Below are 9630 nucleotides of genomic sequence, written 5' to 3' on the forward strand. Positions count from 1 at the left end.
CGATTCCAAATTTGGTAGCCCGAAAAAGGGCTGGCATGACAAAAATACCAAAAATAAACCCAACACCGCCTCTTTAACTTATAGTAGGATAGTACACAGTGTTTTTATTACAAAGCACTGCTGAGTGGTGTAAGGTCGACTGCATCTCAGTTGCAGGATGCCGTGAATTGATTGTTTCGTTGATTAAACAAATAACTTTTGAAAGCCTACTTCATACCAGGCACTCTTCCAGGTACTGGGGATGTGCCTGTACCCCTTGAAGCTTTCATTCCAGTGGAATAGACGGACATTAAAGAAGCGAGAAAATAAATTACATACTCTCAGGCAGAGACAATTTTAGTTAGTGATAACTGAATAAAAATAAATCACTAAAGAGTTAAAGACTGTGAAGGAACCAATTTTGGATGGAGTAGTCGAGGCAAGATCTTGGTCCAGAGCTGACATTAAAGCACAAAGCTGAGTGAAGGGGGGGGGGGGGGGGAGGGGGACTCAAGCCAACCATGCGAAAGGTCTCAGGGAAGAGCATGCTAGCACAACAGCAAGGGCAAAGACGCTGAGGCAGAAATGAACTTGGCATGTACCAAGAACAGCCCAGAGGGTCTATGAGGCTGGTGCAGGAAGAAGAATAGAGAATGGTAGGGTATGCGTTGGAGAGATCATGTAAGGCCTTGGGAATTTCTTTTAAAAACAAGTGATGAGAAGCTTGTGCCAGAAACTGTATCTGGCTACATGCAGTAGAAACTCTATCACAGAAATTTGATCAAGTCGTGAATTTATGTATTTTTTTCTCATGTAACAAGAAGTCTAGGGATGGCCATTCAAAGGCTGATGCCGCGGTTCAAGGAGCAAGATCCCTTTTCCCTTCCTGTCCTGACATCTTTGACATGGCTGCTCTATCTTTGGGTACTCGCTTTCCAGGCAGAAACAAAGGAAAACAGGGTCAAAAGATGTATGGCATTACACTCTCCCTTTTTCTCAGGGAAACAGTGGCTTTCTTAGAATCCCTATCAAGTCTCATTGGTTAGAACCGAATCACATGGCCTCCCTAACTGCAAGGGAATCTGGGAAATGTAGATTTCTAGCCTTGCCCATTACTTTCTCCAAGAAGCAGGGGTAGAGGAAGGGAAGGTTGACAGTGGCTAGGAAACGGGCTAGTTGAAAAGTCAGTATGGAGGGTTTTGAGCAGGGGATTGGCCTGATCTGATTTATGATTTTAAAAAGTGATCAGCCGCTGCTGAGCAGCTGGAACAAAGGGGACAAAAGTGGACTTACAGATGCCAGCTTGGAGGGTATCGTGCAGTTTGAGAGAGGGATGTTGGTGGCAGCAGTTGAAGCTAGATCAGAGACTCATTGTGAAGGTGGAGCCCGTAGGAGTGGCTGATGAATCACGTGCCCCGTGTGAGGGAAAGAGGAGGTAAGGACGACTCCCAGGACGTTGACTTATATGGTTTTGTGAATGTTTTGCCATTTCCAGACTTGAGAAGGCTGGGGGAGGAGCAGGGTTAGGGGTGGAAGATAAAGAATCCTGTTTTGCTTATGTTAGCGATGAGATGCCTGTCTGACGTTAAGGGTGAAATGGGATAAGATTCTGTACCTGATGGGGGAGGTCAGGACTATAAACTGGAGAAGATATCAGTCAGCTGTATGAGGTGGCGTTGCAGGCACGGACTAGATGGGAACGAGTAAGGATAACTATAGGCAGAGAAGATAAGGGCAGACAGAGAGTGTCTCGGGACACTGCTATTTAGAGGAGAATCTGGCGAAGAAGGCTGCCAACAGCCAGGGAAGTATGAGGAAAACTAGCAGAGTATGGGATCATGCAAGCCGACCGAGGACAGTGTTGCAAGAGAGCAGGTGACCGTTTGGGTCACACACTTCTACGCGATCCAGTGAGGTCAAGTAAGGAGAAGACAGGATCGACCATCAGATATTTTAGGTAAAGTGGAGGTCATTGATCACTTTCAAAAAAAAAAAATACTTACAACTTACTATCTTAGAATAGGATTTTTTTAACTTATTTATTTTGAGAGAGAGAGGAGAGGAGGGGCAGAGACAGAGAGAGAATCCAAGGCAAGCTCCATGCTGTCAGCACAGAGCCCATCGTAGGGCTCGAACTCATGAAGCACGAGCTCGTGACCTGGGCTGAAATCAAGAGTCAGACATGTAACTGACTGAGCCACCCAGGTGCCCCTGATTTATTTATTTTTTAATGTTTCTTTATTTTGAGGGAGAGAGTGCGAGCAGGGGAGGGGCAGAGAGAGAGAGGGAGACACAGAATCCCCAGCAGGCTCTGCACTGTTGGCACGGAGCCCATCGTGGGGCTGGGTCTCATAAACTGCGAGATCATGACCTGAGCCGAGATCAAGAGTCGGACGATTAGTCAGCTGAGCCACCCAGGCACCCCTTCACTTAAAATCTTTAAACATATGTCCACACGTATATGTACTTTTGTAAAAATGGCTAAATATGATCATGCACTTGCTCTCTTTTGGTGCAATCTTTCTCTCTTTTTTTCCTTTGGCTTGGCGCCCTCACCTCACCCTTGACCTCTCCTCTTCCCTCTTTATCACTTGTAGTCTTTGTTCCAGTGCAGAGATAATGAGTAAACTCCCAGCAAGGAGTTTACTCCTTGATAACAACCTGGAGTGCATCCTTCGATATTTTTCTTCACGCATTTTTAAAATCCCATTCAGCATAGCTCTATCTGCCTATTGGTCTATAACAAGTTGCTAAAACATGGCTATCCCAATTTTGGCCGAGGCTGTAAAGGCTGACAATAGGTGTTAAGTGTGCTCCGGATTTTCATCCATTTCTGTAGAACCTAGCACATCACCTGGAGATTATCGAAGAGCTGAGAAAAAGAGAGAGAGAGAGAGAGAGAGAGAGAGAGAGAGAAAGAGAGACGGAGGGAGGGAAAATTTCTTTGGAGAGCATGCCGTTTGTTCACCTTGGTCAAGTGACAGATGGGACTTCACAGAACCTGTGTCCCCTGGAATCAGGGTGTGAGGAGCCATGGAAAGATCTGGTCCAAGGCAAGAGGGTAGGGAAAGAAAGAAGATGCATCGGGACTTGCAAAGGAGACAGGAGACTTTCCTAGGGACCTGAGGTGGGAAAGAGTTGACCTTGAGTCATTTTGGATCTTGCCTGTGAGAACCCCCTGGGAGGTGGACTACTGGATGCCTGGAGGGAAGACACAGTCAGACTGGTCATGTCCCAGGAACCCCCCAAAACTCTCCAGTGGGACACACATTAGCATGAGGCACCTGCTACTTCCAGAGGGCACCCACGCTGCATTATATCTTACTGTTGTTACCTGGGATTGACCGAAAAGTTCTGGGAAGTGCCTGAGATTTCATCTAAGGGGATGGGAAGAATTAACTAGTCTAAGGAGAGGGTTTGAAGGAAACAACTGTGAAAAAGGATAAAGTTGTTTGAATAAATAAGTATATCAAGTTCAGTTCATTTGATGAACACACACACACACACGCGCGCGCACACACACACACACACACACAGTATTTGGGAAGGCATTGTTTTACAAAAATGGGATCACATCCTCAGTAGTATTCCGTATTTTATTTTCTTCATTCAACAATACCGTGCAGAAATTGCTCAAAGTCATTTGTTGTAGTTCTATTTTTAAAGGTTGTAGGCTGTTTCATGGCCTGAATTTATCAGTTATTCCGATGTTTTCTTAATGATGGACATTCAACATGGTTCCAGTTTAAAGACACTAAAAACATTGCTGCAACAATGATTTTGAATGTATGGCCTTACAGACTGGTACTCTCACTTCTATGGAATCTATGGAACAGAAAGGATTGCAGGGTTAAAGGATATGTGTATTTGTTTATTTATTTATTTATTGAGAGAGAGAGGGAGAGAGGGAGAGAGACAGAGAGTGAGACAGAGAGACGACCCTGGGATCATGAGCTGAGCTGAAATCAAAGTTGGATGCTCCGCCAACTGAGCCACCCAGGCACCGCAGATATGTGTACTTTATTTTATTTTTTAATTTAATTTATTTCTTTTAAATGTTTATTTACTTATATTGTGGGGAGGGGCAGAGAGTGAGAATCCCAAGCAGGCTCCACTGGTTGGATTGGAGAAGCCAGACATGGGACTCAAACCTATGAACCATGAGATCATGGCCTGAGCTGAAATCAAGAGTCGGATGCTTAACTGACTGAGCCACCTAGGCTCCCCAGGATATGTGTATTTTAAATAGTAATAGCTCTTGCCAGATTACCTGGCCACTTGGTTGGTTTAGTGCTTGATGTTCCAACAGCACTCATTTTTGTCAATAATATGTATTGTCATGAGAGTTGGTAATCTTGACAAATGGCCCCAGTGGAGTGATGAGGAAGAAAATAAGACTGGAGTAGGTTAGAAAGAGAATTGGATGTCCAGTACCTCATCATGATGTAACAATTTACTCCAAAATGTAGTGGCTTAAAATAATAAACATTTATATCTCACAATTTCTGTGGGTCCAAATCTGGGCCTGACCCAGTAGTGCCTCTGTCTTGGGATTTCTCACTGGGCTTCATTCAAGATGGTGGCCAGGGCTGCAGCCTCCTCAAGGCTTGATGGGGGTGTGGGTAGAGATTTACTTCCAAGATCAACTATTTGGCTATTGGCAGGATCCAGTGCCTGTGGACTGTTGGTCTGAGAGCCTCAATTCCTTGTTGGCTATTGGCCAGAGACCTCCCTCCCTTACCTGTTATGTGGGCCTCTCCACAGGGTGGCTTATAATACGGCAGCTGGCTTCTCTGAGAGTGAGCAAGTGAGAGAACAAGAGAGGGTGAGCAAGGGGAAGCCAGTCTCTTTGTAACCTAAGCCTATAACTGATAGCCCATCACCTTTGCTATATTCTGTTCTTTAGAAGCAAATCACTAGGTCCAGCCCACACTCGAATGGAAGGAATTATGTAAGGGCATGAATACCAAGATGTGTGTATCATCTGGGGCCATCTTAGAGGCTGCCTGTGGCAAGAGGTGACTATGAGATGCTGATTCTAAAACACCATCCACTTAATGATCGCTTTCCTAAAGAAATCCCTGCCATCTTAAATGTATTGATTGATTACAAGGTACTTTGTGCCTTCCTGTAAAGGCAGTCTAGATGCTTTGGATACTGTTTCTTTCACTGTGGAATAAATTAAAAAGCTCAAAAAATAGAAAATCATTTGCCTGAAGATACCAGGGAAAGAACAGACTAGTGAAGAATTCCCAGGATCAGAGGAGGATGAAGGCCCATGGAGATGAGCCCCATGTTTGGGGCTGGACTTCCCCTCACTGTGTTTACATATTTCAGAGGGGACAGCCAAGCTGCTGAAAGGCTGAACAATAGAACTTCCTGGGACTTGCGGCCATGGAATGAAGGCTAAGTTCTGCCAGGTGAAACGGGGCACCTGGCACTGCCAGGTGAAACGGGGCACTGAACCTCCCCCCATTTGGGGGTCAACCCCAGGATCAAGACAAAGTGGGAGTAGGCGGGTCCAGACAGGGATGTTGGCTTGGCTTCAGATCGTCATAATACTTGTGTTTATGTGAAGGTGACCCAGAAGTGCTACCGTCCCAGGTACCTGGGAGAAGGAAACAGAGATCCTTTCTGGAGGAAGATACATCATCCTGGGCCATGAATTATTTATACAGTTTTGGGCTTACCATGTCCAGCACGTAATAAAGATACTCAGACACATGAACGACAAAGTGACACGGAAAGCAAAACCATAAGCAACAAATAATAGAAACATACCAAGAAGGAGCTCAGATTATTGAATTATCAGATACAGATTTTCTATGTTTAGACTAGGAAATAAAACATTAGAGTTTTTAAGTAAAAAAATAGGATTTAAGTAAAATTGGGATGCCTGGGTGGCTCAGTTCGTTACGCGTCCAGCTTCGGCTCAGGTTGTGATCTTGGTGTTCATGGATTCAAGCCCCTCATTGGGCTCTGTGCTGACGGCTCGGAGCCTGGAGCCTGCTTCGGATTCTGTGTCTCCCTCTCTCTCTGCCTCTTGCCCACTCGCACTCTGTCTCTCTCTCTGTCTTTCAAAAATAAATAAATATTAAAAAAAATCGGAAGATTAAATGAGATCAAAGTAAGAGTGAACAGTTTAGGAGAAAACCAGAAACTAAACAATTATATCTTTGTATTTATGTATACTCATGGATAAAGAAAACACGTAGACATTCTAGAACTGAAACAAATAGAAAAACAAAGGTTAAAAATGAGTTTAACAGTAAATTGGAAAGGCTAAAGAGAGAATTAGTGACAAAGGAGATGGGTCAGAGAAAAGTATCCAGACTGAAGCACAGAGAGAAAAAAAACTATGGAGAAACCAGAATAGAGGATAAAAATACGGAGGATTCAGTGAAAGGCTGTGACATCCTTTTAGTTGGAGCCTCAGAAGGAGAGGAGAGAAAGAATGGGCAGAGGTATATTTGAAGAGCTCATGGCTGAGATTTTTCTAAAACTGATGGAAGACATGAAGCCACAGATTAAAGAAGCCTGCCTAACATCCAAGCAGGATAAATCAAAAAGAAAACTGTAGGTTGGCATGAACCAAGTACAACCTCTGAAAACCAAATTCAAGGAGAAGATTTCACAAGTAGCCAGAGACGGGCACCTGGATGGCTCAGTCGGTTAAGCGACCAGCTTCGGCTCAGGTCATGATCTCGTGGTTCATGTGTTCAAGCCCCGCATCGGACTCCGTGCTGACAGCTTGGAGCCTGGAGCCTGCTTTGCGTTCTGTGTCTCCCTGTCTCTCTCTTGGCCCCTCCCCCACTCATGCTCTGTCTCTCAAAAATAAATACATGTTAAAATAATAAATAAATAAATAAATAAATAAATAAATAAATAAATAAAAGTAGCCGGAGAAAAGAGACACATTGTCTTCAAAAATGCAGTCCCTCAGACTCTTAGCTTTCTCAGCAGAAACATTGGAAGCCAGACGACTAAAGAATGATTAATCTTTCAAGCACAGCCAGATTAGAGATCTACATGTAGCAAAAATATCCTTTAAGAGTGAAGTGAAATAGGGGCGCCTGGATGGCTCAGTCGGTTGAGCGTCTGACTTTGGCTCAGGTCACGATCTCGGGGCCCGTGAGTTCGAGCCCCGCGTCGGGCTCTGTGCTGACAGCTCAGAGCCTGGAGCCTGCTTCGGATTCTGTGTCTCCCTCTCTCTCTGCCCCTCCCTCACTTGCACTCTCTCTCTCTCAAAAATAAATAAGCAAAAAACAAACAAACAAAAAGAATGAAGCGAAATAAATACAGTTTCAAATAAACAAAATAAGAGTGTTGGTCATTATCCCTGCTCTAAGGGGAATAATAAAGAATGTCTTTTAGGCAGGAAGAAAATGGCCCAGGTAGAAGTTTGGACATAAACAAACATCAGGGAGAATGGTAAATAGCTAGATAAACTTTAGTGACTATATTGGGGTGCCTGGGTGGCTCACTCGGTTGAGCGTCCGACCTTGGCTCTGGTTGTGATCTCACAGTGCATGGGTTCAAGCCCCACATCGGGCTCTGTGCTGTCAGCCCATCAGCACGGAGCCTGCTTTGGATCCTCTGCCCTCCTCTCTCTCTGCCTCTCTCCTGCTCATGCCCTCTCTCTCTCAAAAAAGAGATAAAACATTAAAAAAAAAAGTCCTGTCATTTACAATAAGTAAATAAATAAATAAATAAATAAATACTGACTGTATAATATAAAAATAATAATGTCTTATTGGAAAAAAATGTCTTATTGGGTCTAAAAATACATATTATATTTCATATTCAGATTTATATGCTATATAAACAATGTGTTATATCATGTATAAGTATATACATGATATATATTATTTATATTGAGAGAGAGCAAGAGAGCAGGGGAGGGCAGAGAGAATCTCAAGCAGGGGGAGGAGCCCAATGGAGGTCTTGAACTCACCCAGGAGCCCCGGGGTTGAAGTGTTCTAAATGCCTTGCAATATTTAGGAAAAGAGTAAGGATCCCAGCTAACTTTAGACTTTGGTAAGTCAAGAATGCATGCTTTCATATACAGGGTAACCATTAAAAGGATTATGAAAGAGTGTATAGTTTACAAGCTAAGAGAAGTGAAAACATAGCATATCAAAAAATAGTTGTTAACCCCAATGTGACATGGCTTCTTGAAATGTTAATGTCCACTTATCAGTGATGCTGCCTAAAATGCCAGGTGCAGGGCTCCTTAGCCTGTGACACTGGACAAGCCTTGCTTGAAAGCCTCGCATCAATCGGTTTCTGCCTGCCCATCCAGTCTCCTTCCCATCCGCGTCTCTTGTGGGATCTTCCCTCCCTCTTCTCCTGTTCTCTTAAGACTTCTGTGCTGTTTCTCAGCCTGTTGTCCAACTCCTTTTGGCCCCTTTGAATGCCCCAGGATGCCTCTGGCCATAATTAACTTTGTGTATCCGCCCTTTTCAAAATGTACAGGTTACATGCTTGAATTCTTGCTTTGGCGTTCTGAAGGAGGAGGAGGAGGGATGCGTTCTCAGTTGCTAAAAAATGAAGGCGGAGTGGAAAGAATTTGGATGGAGGGACTTTGTATTTTGGTTGGGAATTAATTTGACTGAAATAACAAAACTCTTACAGTGACAATAAGGTCTGGAGATTGACAGTCTGGGGGGGGGGCTTGGCAGCTCAAAAATGGCCTCAGGCACCAGCTTCTTTCCCCCTTTTTTCTCTGCTGTCTGTAAGTTTAATTTACCTCATAGTCACAAGGTAGCTGCTGTGCCTCCAGGCATCACGCCTGCAATTAAGGAAGGACTAAGGAACAACAAATACTTTACCTTAAAATCTGTCCTTTTTTTTTTTTTTTTTTTAAATAGCCTCCACACCAATGTGGGGCTTGAACTCACAACCCTGAGATCAAGAGTTGCATGTTCTAAGGTCTGAGCCAGCCAGGCACTCCCTTCTACAGTCTGTCCTTTAAAAACAAAACAAAACAGTATTATTTAGTTGATTACTAAATTTAAGTGTAAATTTAAACAAAACATATATTAAAGTGTACCTATTTTAAGTATCTTCTAACTTTGAAAAACGTGTAGACTTAAGACACAGAGTATTCCCATCCCCCATGAAGTTCCCTCACGTTCCTTTGTGGTCAACTCCCTCCTGCCCCTGGCCCCAGGACACCTCTGTTGTACTTTCTGTCACTAGATATTAGTGTTGCCTGTGGTAGAATTTCATATAAATAGAGTCACACAATATTTACTCTTTTGTGTCTGGCTTCCTTCACTCGGTAATATTTTTGGTATTTAGACATGTGTGTATCATTAGTTTATTCCTTTTTTATTGCTGAGTCATAGTCCACATGTGAATATACGATCATTTATCTGTCCACCTGTTGATGGTCACGCGGGTTGGGCTGTCTATATCTTTGGGGCTATGATAAACACAACTGCTAGAAATAAAACTTTGTGCGGACATATTTTCATTTCTCTTGGGTAAATACCTAGGAGTGGAATTGCTGGGTCATGTGACTATCTATCCACATCTGTATGTATCGGTGCAAATCCCTGCATCTATATCTCTATATTGCACACCTGCACGCACACACTCACACACTCCTGGTTCCTGATTTCCTATTTTATTCACTTGGTTATAATC

The sequence above is a fragment of the Felis catus genome, chromosome E3 (genome assembly GCF_018350175.1).
Source record: "Felis catus isolate Fca126 chromosome E3, F.catus_Fca126_mat1.0, whole genome shotgun sequence".
NCBI classification, from domain to species: Eukaryota; Metazoa; Chordata; class Mammalia; order Carnivora; family Felidae; genus Felis; species Felis catus.